General features: G+C 37.7%; 1 protein-coding gene across 1 annotated transcript in view; it reads right to left on the bottom strand.

Moving 5' to 3' along the window:
• ATP13A3 (ATPase 13A3) overlaps positions 1–12,481 on the bottom strand; it is a gene marked incomplete in the record, with an annotated part of 582,093 nt that extends 569,612 nt beyond the window's left edge. Inside the window, 1 exon segment of the mRNA XM_053710208.1 lies at positions 12,196–12,481.
• Positions 12,482–12,862: the final 381 nt, after the last annotated feature.

Below are 12,862 nucleotides of genomic sequence, written 5' to 3'. Positions count from 1 at the left end.
GCATGTCTGCAACGACATTACAGGAAATGCAGCATGTCTGCAACGACATTACAGGAAATGCAGCATGTCTGCAACGACATTACAGGAAATGCAGCATGTCTGCAACGACATTACAGGAAATGCAGCATGTCTGCAACGTCATTACAGGAAATGCAGCATGTCTGCAACGACATTACAGGAAATGAAGCATGTCTGCAACGACATTACAGAAAATGCAGCATGTCTGCAACGACATTACAGAGAATGCAGCATGTCTGCAACAACATTACAGAAAATGCAGCATGTCTGCAACAACATTTCAGAAAATGCAGCATGTCTGCAACAACATTACAGAAAATGCAGCATGTCTGCAACAACATTACAGAAAATGCAGCATGTCTGCAGAAAGAACAGCAAACATGAACGAACTGTTAGCGCTTGAGCTTTGCAGTTCTGCTCCACATCAGACTGTTCTCTACAAACGGCTGCACAGTTTTCCTGTGTAAGATTTCATAACCCATTAAGCACTTGTTAACAATGGGTGTGGCTGAAAACCTTAAACTGAATAATTAGTAGGGGTATCCACATACTTTTGGCCATATAGTGTGCGTGTATGTATATGCACACGCACGTTTGCACAAGTTATATTCACATACAAAATACACACAAATGGTACACACGCTACACAGCAAATACATATATACATATAAACTAGGAAATACAATGGCAAAAATACCAGAATTTAATAGAATGCAATATATTATTTCATGAAGGATTTTAATTTTGTAATTTCCATGTTCTTTAAAAGTTTAATGATAACCCAAATTCTGGCAATAACATACGTTTTTGAAATGGTTTGTCTTTATGTTCCTACCTCCATGACTGACATCTCCAGTTTGAGCCCACCTGGTTGTATTACCGGTCTCCAGGCCTACTAGTAACCAGTTTGCAATATACCACTGCTAAACAGACACATCATTATTATTATTATTTACACTTACAAACTACAATAAATATTTGGTTATATGCAAGGCTGTATCCAGTGGGTTTTAGTCAGGTACTCAAACCCAGTTTCAATTCATACACGTACTTTACATAAAACACTATATAACCAACTGTAAAAAAAAAAAAAAGCAATGTTCATTAATTCTTTACTGTGTCTGCTTTTATAGTAGTTTACCACTAAAAAGTATGTTTTTTTCCCACTTCTTTAGAGAAACAGAAGTACATACTGGGTTCCAAGAAGCTTTAGTAAAGTCAAGTTTAAAAAAATAACCAAAAAGTGAAAATGTGTGAAAACTTCTTCATGTATACATTGTCACATTATATTGTATGTGAATATTTATATTTTACTGAGCAATAGAAACAGTGCAAAGGCCAAGTAAAGACTAATAAAAGTGGTTTAGATTGTGTATCAAATATATAATCACTTGAGACTTATTATATAATCATATTATGCAGGGATGTGGAATTCCTATAGCCCAACGCCCGGGACATGCAGTTTTGTGTGCCGGACATGTGGTTTCTTATTACATTTAGTCCTGCTGCGGGCAAGCAGACAGCATTAGGGCTAATGCTTTTTTTTTCTTCCTTTTTCATAGCACGCAGCCGTTTCAGCGCATGTCTCGCGTCTCAGCTGTTACTATGAGAGGCTCAGCTTGGTCTCTGCTTTAGTACTGCCATACTTTAATGACAACTAATGCAGCAAATGATGCAGGCACATAGCAACATGGCATTTTTTTTGTAATAAAATTATAAAGTTTGCCATGTCCCTGCATAGGTTACACACACATATCTAAAAAAAAATATTTTTTTTTTATTTAACCTCGCCTCCTTGCCTTTCACGGTTTGCAAAGCTTACTCCTGAATTTAAGAAGTTAAAGGAACAATCTACTCCAGAATTTTATTGTTTAAAAAGATAGATAATCCCTTTATTCCCCATTCCCCAGATTTACATAACCAACACATTTATATTATCTAGTCTAGTGTAACCTAGCATTTCAATGCATATAAATAGCCTCATGAGGTTGTCTCCGTTAAATTTAGTTTTTGTTTTTTTTATATAGAGTAAGCTACAATTCTCATTTGGAAATCTGTTTAATCTCAATACCTACTTGCATTTGTTGATTAAGTATTGTTAGGCCTGTCTCCTTATCAATAAAAACCTTATTTAAATAGTTTTGATTTAAATTATTTTGCGAATCAGGACAAGTAGATTGTCACGAGGGACAAGTAGATTGGGCTCCCGCTTTAGTCCCTTGGACTGTTATGGATATTACTACATGTAACCCCTGCTGGAAGCTTACTAAACATGGTGAGGTCATAAAGGAAACAACTTAAAGTGATGGTAAACTCTCCCCTTTTTAAAATCAGATCTGGAAAGCGCTATTTTAGATGGAGTTTAATTCATTAGCTGTAATGAAGATGCAGTATAACATGCTTTTTAATATAGATATGAAATTCAAATACTGCATGCTCCTCCGCCCACTTCAAAAGTAAAATTTTCTGTGAGCTAACAGATTGAATTGTTGTCCAATCAGCGCTCTCCCCATATGGCAATTTTGTTGTAGCTAGAGCATTGATTGGAGAGTAATTCAATCATTTAGCTGACAGGAAAATTGACTTTTGAAGTGGGTGGTGTATTGTGGGGTATTTGAATTTCATATCTATATTAATAACTAAGTTATAGCGCATCTTCATTGCACATGATGAATAAAACTCCATCTAAAATAGCGCTTACATTCCAGATCTGATTTTAAAAAGGGGAGAGTTTACCATCACTTTAATTATTCATTAGAATGCATGGCCCAATAAATGGTCAGAAATCAGTGATAGAAGTAATAAAAGCCAAACGCATATCTGTAATACCGCTTAGTCTTAATAATGTTAGACGTCTTTCAGACATCATTAGCACTCCACTGAAGTTTTGTGGCAGTGGAGGAACTAAATATCCCTATCAGAGGGTCATCATATTTCCAAATGTAGATTATACCACCTTCCTCACATGATTTTAGTGAGCTCACAGGCAAATACAAAGTGCAGGACAGTAGTGTTATACATTTGTTTAGCTAGAAATGCTATACACCCACAATAGGGTAAAAAGTCTGAGTATTTCTCAAACATAAATATAGATTTCCACTAACATAAATAAAACGTTTGTTAGTTCATAAAGAAAGGGGAAAAAAATCAATTAATGGTAGGAATACCATTTGCTTTAATAACTTGATTTAACTCGGTCAGGCATTGATTCTACGTCATTGTGCAGAATTTCACAATCCACATTATTCCAGCACTCCTTTAGAGCAAAACAGAGAGTGTCTAGATATATTGCAGTGTGTTTTGCCTTTTCCCTTTTTAAATGTTCCCAAATATGTTTAATAAGATTCAGGTCCATGGGGAAAGCCATGCTAGTTCAATGTGTGTTAGGATCATAGTCCTGTTGGAAAATATCTCTTTCTTCAAACCACTTTAAGCCAGAAGGGATAGCATGAGTACAGAGTGGCACGTCTGTATGATCAATCCACCACCTACAGAACAGGCAAAGCATCCCCATACCTACATGGTTTTCGGTTTTGTACACTAGACTTTTCTTTGCATAAATGTTTTGTAGATGATCCATTTATATATGTATAGTTTTGCTTATTTTAACCCCTTAAGGACTGGGCATTTCTGTCAAAAACTTCCCCAAAAGACTAGAGCATTTTTACCATCACTTCATTTAAACAGAAATAGAGCCATTTTTTTATATTTACCTATCAAAACTACATTATTTTTTTTTTAGTAGACAACCCAAATTATTGATCTAGGCCTATTTTGGTATATTCCATGCCACCATTTTACCACCAAATGCGATCAAATAAAAAAAAAAAAAGCTAACTTTTTCACAAACTTTAGGTTTCTCACTGAAATTATTTACAAACAGCTTGTGCAATCATGGCACAAAGAGTTGTAAATTCTTCTCTGGGATCCCCTTTGTTCAGAAATAGCAGACATATATGGCTTTGGAATTGGTTTTTGGTAATTAGAAGGCTGCTAAATGCTGCTGCGCACCACACTTGTATTATGTCTAGCAGTGAAGGGGTTAATTAGGTAGCTTGTAGGGTTAATTTTAGCTTTAGTGTAGAGATCAGCCTCCCACCTGACACATTCCACCCCCTAAACCCTCCATGACCCCTCTTAAACAGCACTCTTCCGTCCCCCAGCCCACCATTGTCACCCCCATCTTAAAGAGACACTAAACCCAATTTTTTTTTCTTTCACGATTCAGTAAGAGCATGCAATTTTAAGTAACTTTTTAATTTACTCCAATTATCACTTTTTCTTTGTTCTCTTGCTATCTTTGTTTAAAAAGCAGGAATGTGATGCATAGGAGCCGGACCATTTTTGGTTGAGAACCTGGGTTATGCTTGCTTATTGGTGGGTAAATGTAAGGCTTCAATAAGCAAGCGCTATCCATGGTGCTGAACCTAAAATGGGCTGGCTGCTAAGATTTACATTCCTGCTTTAAAAATAAAGATAGCAAGAGAACGAAGAAAAATTGATAATAGGAGTAAAATAGAAAGTTGCTTATAGTTTCATGCTCTATCTGAATCATGAAAGAAATAATTTGGGTTCAGTGTCCCTTTAAGTACGGGCAGAAAGTCTACCAGTACTAAAATAAAAGGCTGCTTTTTATTTTTATTATACATATATATATATATATATATATATATATAATTATTTTATTTTTATTATTTTTAATTTATTTATTTTTTAAAATATTTTGTGCAGTGTAGGATCCCCTTTTACCCCCCAACCTGCTCTCTAACCCTCCCCCCTCTACCTATTTGACGCCATCTTAGGTACTCTCAGCTGTCTGCCAGTACCCAGTTTGCTGCAAATTAGGCAGATTTTTGTAAAAAAAAAAAAACTTTTTTTCTGTAGCGTAGCTGCCCCCCCTCATTACCCTACCCCCCTTCCAGATCCCTTTATCTCAATGGATCCCACATAGGATCCCCGTTATTGCCCTTCCTCCCCCTCCTTCCATCTTACTTCCCGGCTCTTATTTTTTTTTTTCCCCTGCTGCGTAGCGATCCCGCCCTCCTCCCACCCCCTCCAGTGATGGGACGCCTACCCACCTACCTCCTTACGCACCCACCAATGATCGGCACCACCGCTGTCCGATGCATCAGTAACTCTGCAAATCTTGTGGAGCATGCAGAAATAACCCAATCTTGCTATTTTAAGCGAGATCACGGCAGAGAGAAGCCCAGGACTGCAACGACGTACAGGATACGTCGCTGGTCCTTAAGGACATAGCAACCAGCATCGTACGGGGCTAAAAAACATTCCTAAACAAGCCCCAAAGTTTTAGACGTATACTGATGTATACAGACTTCAGATTGCTTCTGTTTGTATAATGGGTCTTTTTCATATGCAGGGGAGGTTCTGCTCTCAACCCCTTTCAGTGGGTGTCCCAGTATAACCTTATTAACACTGCTAAATTGGGAGCTTCTAAGTAAGTTTTTAAGAGGTTTTAGACAGGATTTTTATATCAGTATCTGTGCATATGATTCTTTATAATAGTGTCTATTACATGCAGTTACATGAAAATTATTGTATACTGACCCTTTAAGAACACCTAACATATATAACATCTGTTAACTGGGCACTATTGCTATTTGCAATCCTTAGGTTGCTTGCATTAATAAGTAGTTAAGACTTGTAGGCTGCCTGTGTAAATATGAGATATTGCTTGCTCTGTTACTTTTAAGGCTGAGATTTGGTCTTTTTTTATACCTACAAAAATCATATATCTGAGCTTGTATCTAGTATGCATTATGCCTAGGACTTTATTGCTATTAATTGGAAGTCTAAGCTAACAAGTGTCAATGGTAGATGCAATATTCTGTGAGATAATTTAGCTAACCTGTGTCTTAGTAACATAATAGTGGTTATGTTAATTGTATTGTCTTGTAAGTGTTCGGCTCCCAAATAAAGTTTTCTATGATTGCAATTTTTGTAGAACATATTGGTCCATTGGCTGTATCTATTTTCACATCCCATTGGAAGGCAACCTTAGCAAATTGGAAGGTTTTGTAGTAGTACCCAGAGGAAGCCTCAGATGACAGTGAAGGGTGTGAAACGCGTGTCAGCAAGCTAAGCCGGCGTCTATTGCTTGTTTAGATGCTTGTGTTCCTGCTTGCTAGTGTGAGCAATCTACCTACTGCTGTGTCCCGCTGGTGATGCCATTGGAAGGGGACCTCTTGCGGAGGTAGGCTCTCTGCACGCCAGCACTATTAAGTGCCCGGCTGGTTGTGGCTGTGGCATGCATGGACGGGTGAAGCCGAGTCTCTAGGTGTAAGCTCTTGACAGGTGACCCGCATTGTGTCAACGATTCCATCTATGACTGTGGTATGTGACAGTCTTTGTGGCTTGACAACTAGCCGCACTTATAATACTTATCTGGACTAAAGCGTTGGTACTATAATTTGTCATTCTAGCTTTACTATAGAAACACAGTGTTTACTACTGAATGACGGCTTTTACAAGTTTTTATAATGTGCTACTGTATGTTTTTAGCAAGTGTTTTCTGCTATGCATGAGACAACTGTGGCAACAGCCCTTTGATATGGGTAATCTTTGTTAATGTCTGTTTTGATCATTAATAAATAACAAGCATAAGAGAGGCATCTCATCTATAGCTCCATAATCACCTACATTTTGTATTTCTATTTTTTTTTTATATTTTCTTTACTTTATTTAATTGTAGGTTTTAAACGTTGGAGTTAGCCTTTCATGCTGTCATCTCTCCACTTGAACTCTGTTATTGCATCCACAATTTTTTTTTACTTTTTTTATTTATGGCTAACATGACAATTTTCCAGTTTTCTACTGTGCAATTTCTATATTGCTTAGTCCATACTAAACATTCACATATTACTTTTTTGTTTTTTGGTGAAAATGTGGTTTAGAGACCACTAGGTTCCCATGAAGACCAAATTTTGCCAGTGCTTGAATATTCCTGGTTCATCTGGCCTTGAATTGTGGGTGCAGATGCTATTCTAGTCCATAATGATGTTTGCTTGATATACTGATCTTCCAAAGATGTGGTCACTTTACGTCTCCCTGGTCCTTGGATTGAAAATTATTTGGTTTTAGAAAATCTCTTCACTGGGTTGTACTGCCCCCTTAGAAACGTTCAACTTAGCTGCAATTTGATGCTATGAAAGTTTTTCATAACTACGGAAAAAAAAACTTGTCCTCAAATTGCTTCACTAAGCTACTTTGACATAATTACAAAAGTTATTTCAAAAAATATCTCTCTCTTCAAAGAGCACTTGCAGAAGTACTAGCAGGACGTAAAGTAATGGTGTGTGAATAGGATACTCATATAAATGGCAATATCACTTCAGGATTTAACAAAGATAAAAATGAATTTGCCTCAATGTTGAATAGATTATTATTTACTTATCAACTGATTACAATATTTTACTATTTTTATTGTATTTCTGTTTGAGTGTCAGCATTTGCCATTTAAATTTGCTTTCTGGGTTTTCTAGGTAGTGTGGGACAAAGCAAATTTATTCGCAAAAGGTGTAAAAACCAAAATGTTCTTTCATGATTCCGAAAAAGTATAAAATAAAAAAAAATCAACTTATTTCTAGCAAATGTACTTTGTTCACTTGGTATCCTTTGTTGAAAAGCAGGAAGAAGGTGTAGGGGCGTGCATGTGACTAGAGCAATATATAGCAACAGTTGTATAGCTATGTTATACATTTGCAAGAACACTAGGTGGCAGCAGTGTTTCCTGTCATGTACTGCTCTAGAAATGTACATGCTGCCAACCTAGTTATCTCTTCAACAAAGAAAATTGCTTTGTTCCCATTCTTTCTTGAAGAGATGCCTAGGTAGGTGTCAGGAGCACTACACATCACAGAAAAGTGCTGCCGTCTAGTGCTCTTGCTAGGGTTGCCACCTTGGCCAAGTTTTCCTGGACATTTATGAGTTATATATGCTGCAGGGTGTGCAGAGGGGAACATGAATTGCACCCCTGGACAGCACTATTCATGTTCCTCCCTGCGTACCCTGCCGTATGTGTAACTCATAAGTGTCCAGGAAAACATGGCTGAGGTGGCAACTCTAGCTCCTGCAAATGGATAACATTCTAGCAAAACTGCTGCCATATAGTGATCCAGACACGTGCACACTCCTGAGCTTACGTCCATTCCTTTCAACAAGAGAACAAATAAAATTTGATAACAGAAGTAAATTAGACAGTTGTTTAAAATTGATTGCTCAATCTGAATCGTGAAAGAAAAATTTGGGGTTTCATGCACCTTTAAGAAAAAAGTCAATTTGATAACAGAAGTAAATTGGAAACTTTTTTCAAAACTGTATGCTCTGTATGAATAACTAAAGAAAATCTGTGGGTTCCCTTTTACAGGGCCATTATAGTAGAAAAATGACATGCTCTAATCCATTAGACTGAGCGTATAATTTTAAGACTATAGACCCTGCAGTACCATGTGCTTAACCCCTGCAAAGGGGTTAAACACACAGTAGAAGTGCTGAACCAATCAGCAGCACTAGTTGAACATTGGATCAGCGAAGAGTTCCGCTTTGCGGGGGTTAAACACATAGTTACTGCATGGTCATTAGTCATAAAAGTACATGCTCTAACGCATAAGAGCACATATTTGTTCAACTGTAATGACCATTTAAGTTCCATATTTGTCTGCCAAACAAACTCCCAATGCTGCAATACAAAGCAACCCTTTGCTAAACTTGGGACATCCATTCACAGAAAGTATCAATCTTTTTTTAACCACTGCTTTTATTTTTTCAATAGAATATGTCAGTGTTCTCCACAGGCCTTATTTAATAGACACACCAACTGGCTGATTTTACTGACCACCTAGCTAAAAGCCTATAGTAAATTAAAATTAGCTAATATTAAATGAATAGTCTAGTCAAAATTAAACTTTCATGATTCAGATAGACGCAATTTTAAGATACTCTAATTTACTCCTATTATCAAATTGTCTTCGTTCTCTTGGTATCTTTATTTGAAAAAGCAAAAATGTAAGCATAGGAGCCAGACCATTTTTGGTTCAGCACCTGGGTAGCACTTTCTGATTGGTGTCTAAATGTAGCCACCAATCAGAAAAAGCTACCCAGGTGTTAAACGGCTCCTAAGCTTACAATCAAATAAAGATACCAAGAGAACGAAGAAAAATTGATAATAGGAATAAATTAGAAAGTTGTTTATAATTGAAAGCTCTATCTGAATCTTGAAAGTTTGACTAGAATATTCCTTTCAGTTGTTTTCAGTGTTTGTTGCACATATCATTAGATTAATTGGTGTTAAATTGTGCTTTGAAATGCAAATATTTAGTTATAAATATTCTGCAATCAAACACAAGGGTGCCACATGGCCCAGCACAGTCAAAAATAATGGCAAGGTAAAGTGATGCATAAAACTCACATAAAAGAAACACCTTCAGGTGCTATATGTGCGCAGCCATCCAGCTGACTAATGTCCTTGTATGATAAGGAACCAGCCGTTACCAATATTCAGCAAATCAGCGTCGCCAGGTAAATACGAACATCCACAGATATAAAATCAATCCATTTATTTAAAAAAGTCACTAATTTCTCAGCCAGCTACAGGCCGTTTTATCAAGCTCTGATGTTCTGTTGTGAACTTTATATTGCAAATCATTTCACCTTACTCATCAGCCTGCACAATGTGGTTATTTCCTAAACATGTCTGCACTATTCAAACAAATATCACAAGATTGAAGCAGAAATGCCGCTAGGCCTGTAAAACACTGTGACTAGACTAAGGCAGAGACACAAGAGTGTGCGCTGCATTTAAAGGAACATGCAGTGTGGCTTCTGATTAGCTGTACTGTCCACCTTCTGAAAAATAAATAATTTTACAGCGGGGGCTAGTCAGGTAATGTGTAAAAACATATTAGTAAGAATTCAGCTTGAATAACACTGCAAGATAACAAATGTTTTTAATCCGATCTTTCATGCAGATTGAGAGAAAAAAAAAAAATGTCCCTTTAATAGAACTCTCTTTAAAAGGGACTAGAAACCAAAAAAAAAAATCATGTTTTAGATAGAGCATACCATGTTAAACAACTTTGCAAATAACTTCTAGTATCATGTTAGAATCATTCTCTTGGTATCCTTCGTTGAAGGACCAGCAATGCACAACTAGTAGCCAGCTCAACACACCAGGTGAGCCAATGACAAGAGGCGTATATCAACACCAATTAGCAGTTAGCTCCTAACATGCTCCTGAGCCTACCTTGCTATGCTTTTCAACAAAAGATACCAAGAGAGGGAAGCAAATTAGATAACAGAAGTAAATTGAAAAGTTGTTTAAAATGATATGTTCTTTCTCAATCATGAAAAAAAATGGGTTTCATGCTGTACCTGTAAACTCTTCGAAACAGGTCCCTCTATCTTTAATGTGTTAAAGTTATATTTCTGTATTTTTTTCAAATCAGTGTTGTTGCATAGCACAGATCATGGACCCAGTGCTATGAATTTGGTATCAATAAACTGCAACACTTGACAAATAAACTATTACCTTGTATCTAAGAACCTTCTTTGAGCCCCCTGATCACATGACTGTGACTGTTTATTATCTATTGACTTGCATTTAATATTGTGTTGTGCTAAATATTAAATAACTTTCTGTGCCTGAACACAGTGTTATCTATATGACCCACGTGTACTTTCAGTCTCTTTGTGTTGAAAAGCAATTTAAAAAGCATGTGATAAGAGGCAGCCCTCAAGTGCTTAGAAATTAGCATATAAATCTGTCTAGGTTTAGTTTCAAGTAACTAAGAATACCAAGAGAAAAAAGCAAATTTGATGATAAAAGCAAATTGGAAAGTTGATTAAAATTACAAGTCCTATCTGAATATTGAAAGTTTAATTTTGACTAGACTGTCCCTTTAACCCAGAATCCACTCCTCTTATTTACCACTGTAAAGCAGCCGTTGGTTGATTAGGAGGTGAGGAATGACTAAACCTTATTTTACCCACACAGAGCAGGCTGTGGACTGCTATTGAGCAAGATACCAAACAACTTGTGCAGGGTGCGGAACAAGGAAAGGGAAGCGATGAACAGCAGCAGACTATGCAATGTGGGCAAAGAACACCACGTGTGTAAAGCAGTTATTAGTGTCACTACAACCCTGTAAGAGTCTTGCAATAACTATGGGGGGGAGGACTAAGGTGTACAGCAGGGCATGAGCAAAGGGCATGGAGAGACCATCAAATGTAAATAGTTACAGAGGAGGGAGAGAGAAGGTTAAAAGATCACCTCATTGTTAAACAATGATACACAAGGTTTTATTTAAAGAGGAACTATATACACAGGGTCAGCAATTAAGAAAAAAAACTAAATGGATTACTATTTTATAGTAAAGGATACAGATCTATTTACTGTATTGCCTATAAAAATGATAACCAAGAAACAATGAATATCTAAATAAGAGGAATTATTAATTACTTATGCTTTAATGCTCCAAAATATTCAACAGCATTAAACAGAGAGTACAATAAAGACAGGAAAACATATTGTGAAAGAATAAGAGTACCCTGCTCCATAGAGATCTTAAAATCTAAGTGGAATAGATTCGATAAGTATTCACAGCATAAACTTCAATTCCAATGTTGTTGTTTTTAGCTAATCCTCTAAAGAATTGAGAGGTTTGTGAACTTCAGTAACTACTTGATAATCTGCCCCAGTGAAGACTTCTTTGAATCAAGGCCACCATCTCTATAGAATCTTGAGAAAGATGACAGCAGTAAACATGATAAATTCTATGGAGATGATATAAAAAGACAATGGGTAGTAGTGACTGACATCTGCTCTGTAAACAGATGTAAAAAACAGCATGAGTTACAGCGAGATGGCATGAGACAGTCACCTGAAGGGACAGTCATTAGCAGCTGCACACAACAATACACGAGAGTCACATTATATAGAAGAAAACAACAAGAGAGTAAGACACACAAGAAATCTAGCCATTCCCTGCTTCTGTGTACATCACTGTCATGTCATTTACACGTACGATAGAAGCTAAGCGATCACACATTAGCAACAATACCATAAACACACAGGGGATGTCATGCAGACAACCACATGTCATCGTGACACACTGCACTGCCTCCATGACACACGCTGCCTGACTACTGTATGACACTTACCCGGTGTGAAGGCCCCCGGTACGGGCGGTCAGGCCCGGGATCCCCGCTCTCCGGTAGCTCTGTTCCCCGCCCGCTGGATCCGGCGGCCTGTCGGTTTATCACCTGAGGCCCATCCTGGGTGCGAGGTCCGGAGCCTGAGACCGAGATATAATGACAAGAAATGTAAGCACCGAGACAGGCGGGAGAGACAGCGAGGATACAAGGCGTCACACGAGGAGGGAGTGCGGGGCAAAGGGAGGGAAGAGAGGCGGGGGGCTGCTGAGGAGGAGCGTACTGACACAGCAGGGTAGTGTGCTGGAAGAGAAGAGAGGAGGGTAGCTTGCTCGCAGATGATTCATCTGAGCTGAAGGCAGGGACGGTGGCCTGACAGAAAGAGGGGACAGTGTGCATCCGAGACTAGCACTACTGCTCAGAAATGGCAAGACGGGAACAGTATGCGCTCAAAACGCAGTAGCCCAAATAACGAATATTATACACAATACATCCGTAATTCCTAGCAACATTTGTTAGAATATTAATGAACCACTGACTAGACTGAATAGAGAGAAACATATCAAGTTCGTATATTTTATTCGTACGGATTATCCTCTTTGGAGCATGTTTTATGCTTTAGTGAACAGGTCTAATTCACGAACGTAAGATGATAAAACTGGTGTTACTGCTTGTC

Source organism: Bombina bombina, chromosome 4 (assembly GCF_027579735.1).
Source record: "Bombina bombina isolate aBomBom1 chromosome 4, aBomBom1.pri, whole genome shotgun sequence".
NCBI lineage: Eukaryota > Metazoa > Chordata > Amphibia > Anura > Bombinatoridae > Bombina > Bombina bombina.
The sequence above is the reverse complement of the archived record's forward strand: the minus strand, read 5'-3'. Positions and strand labels throughout refer to the sequence as shown.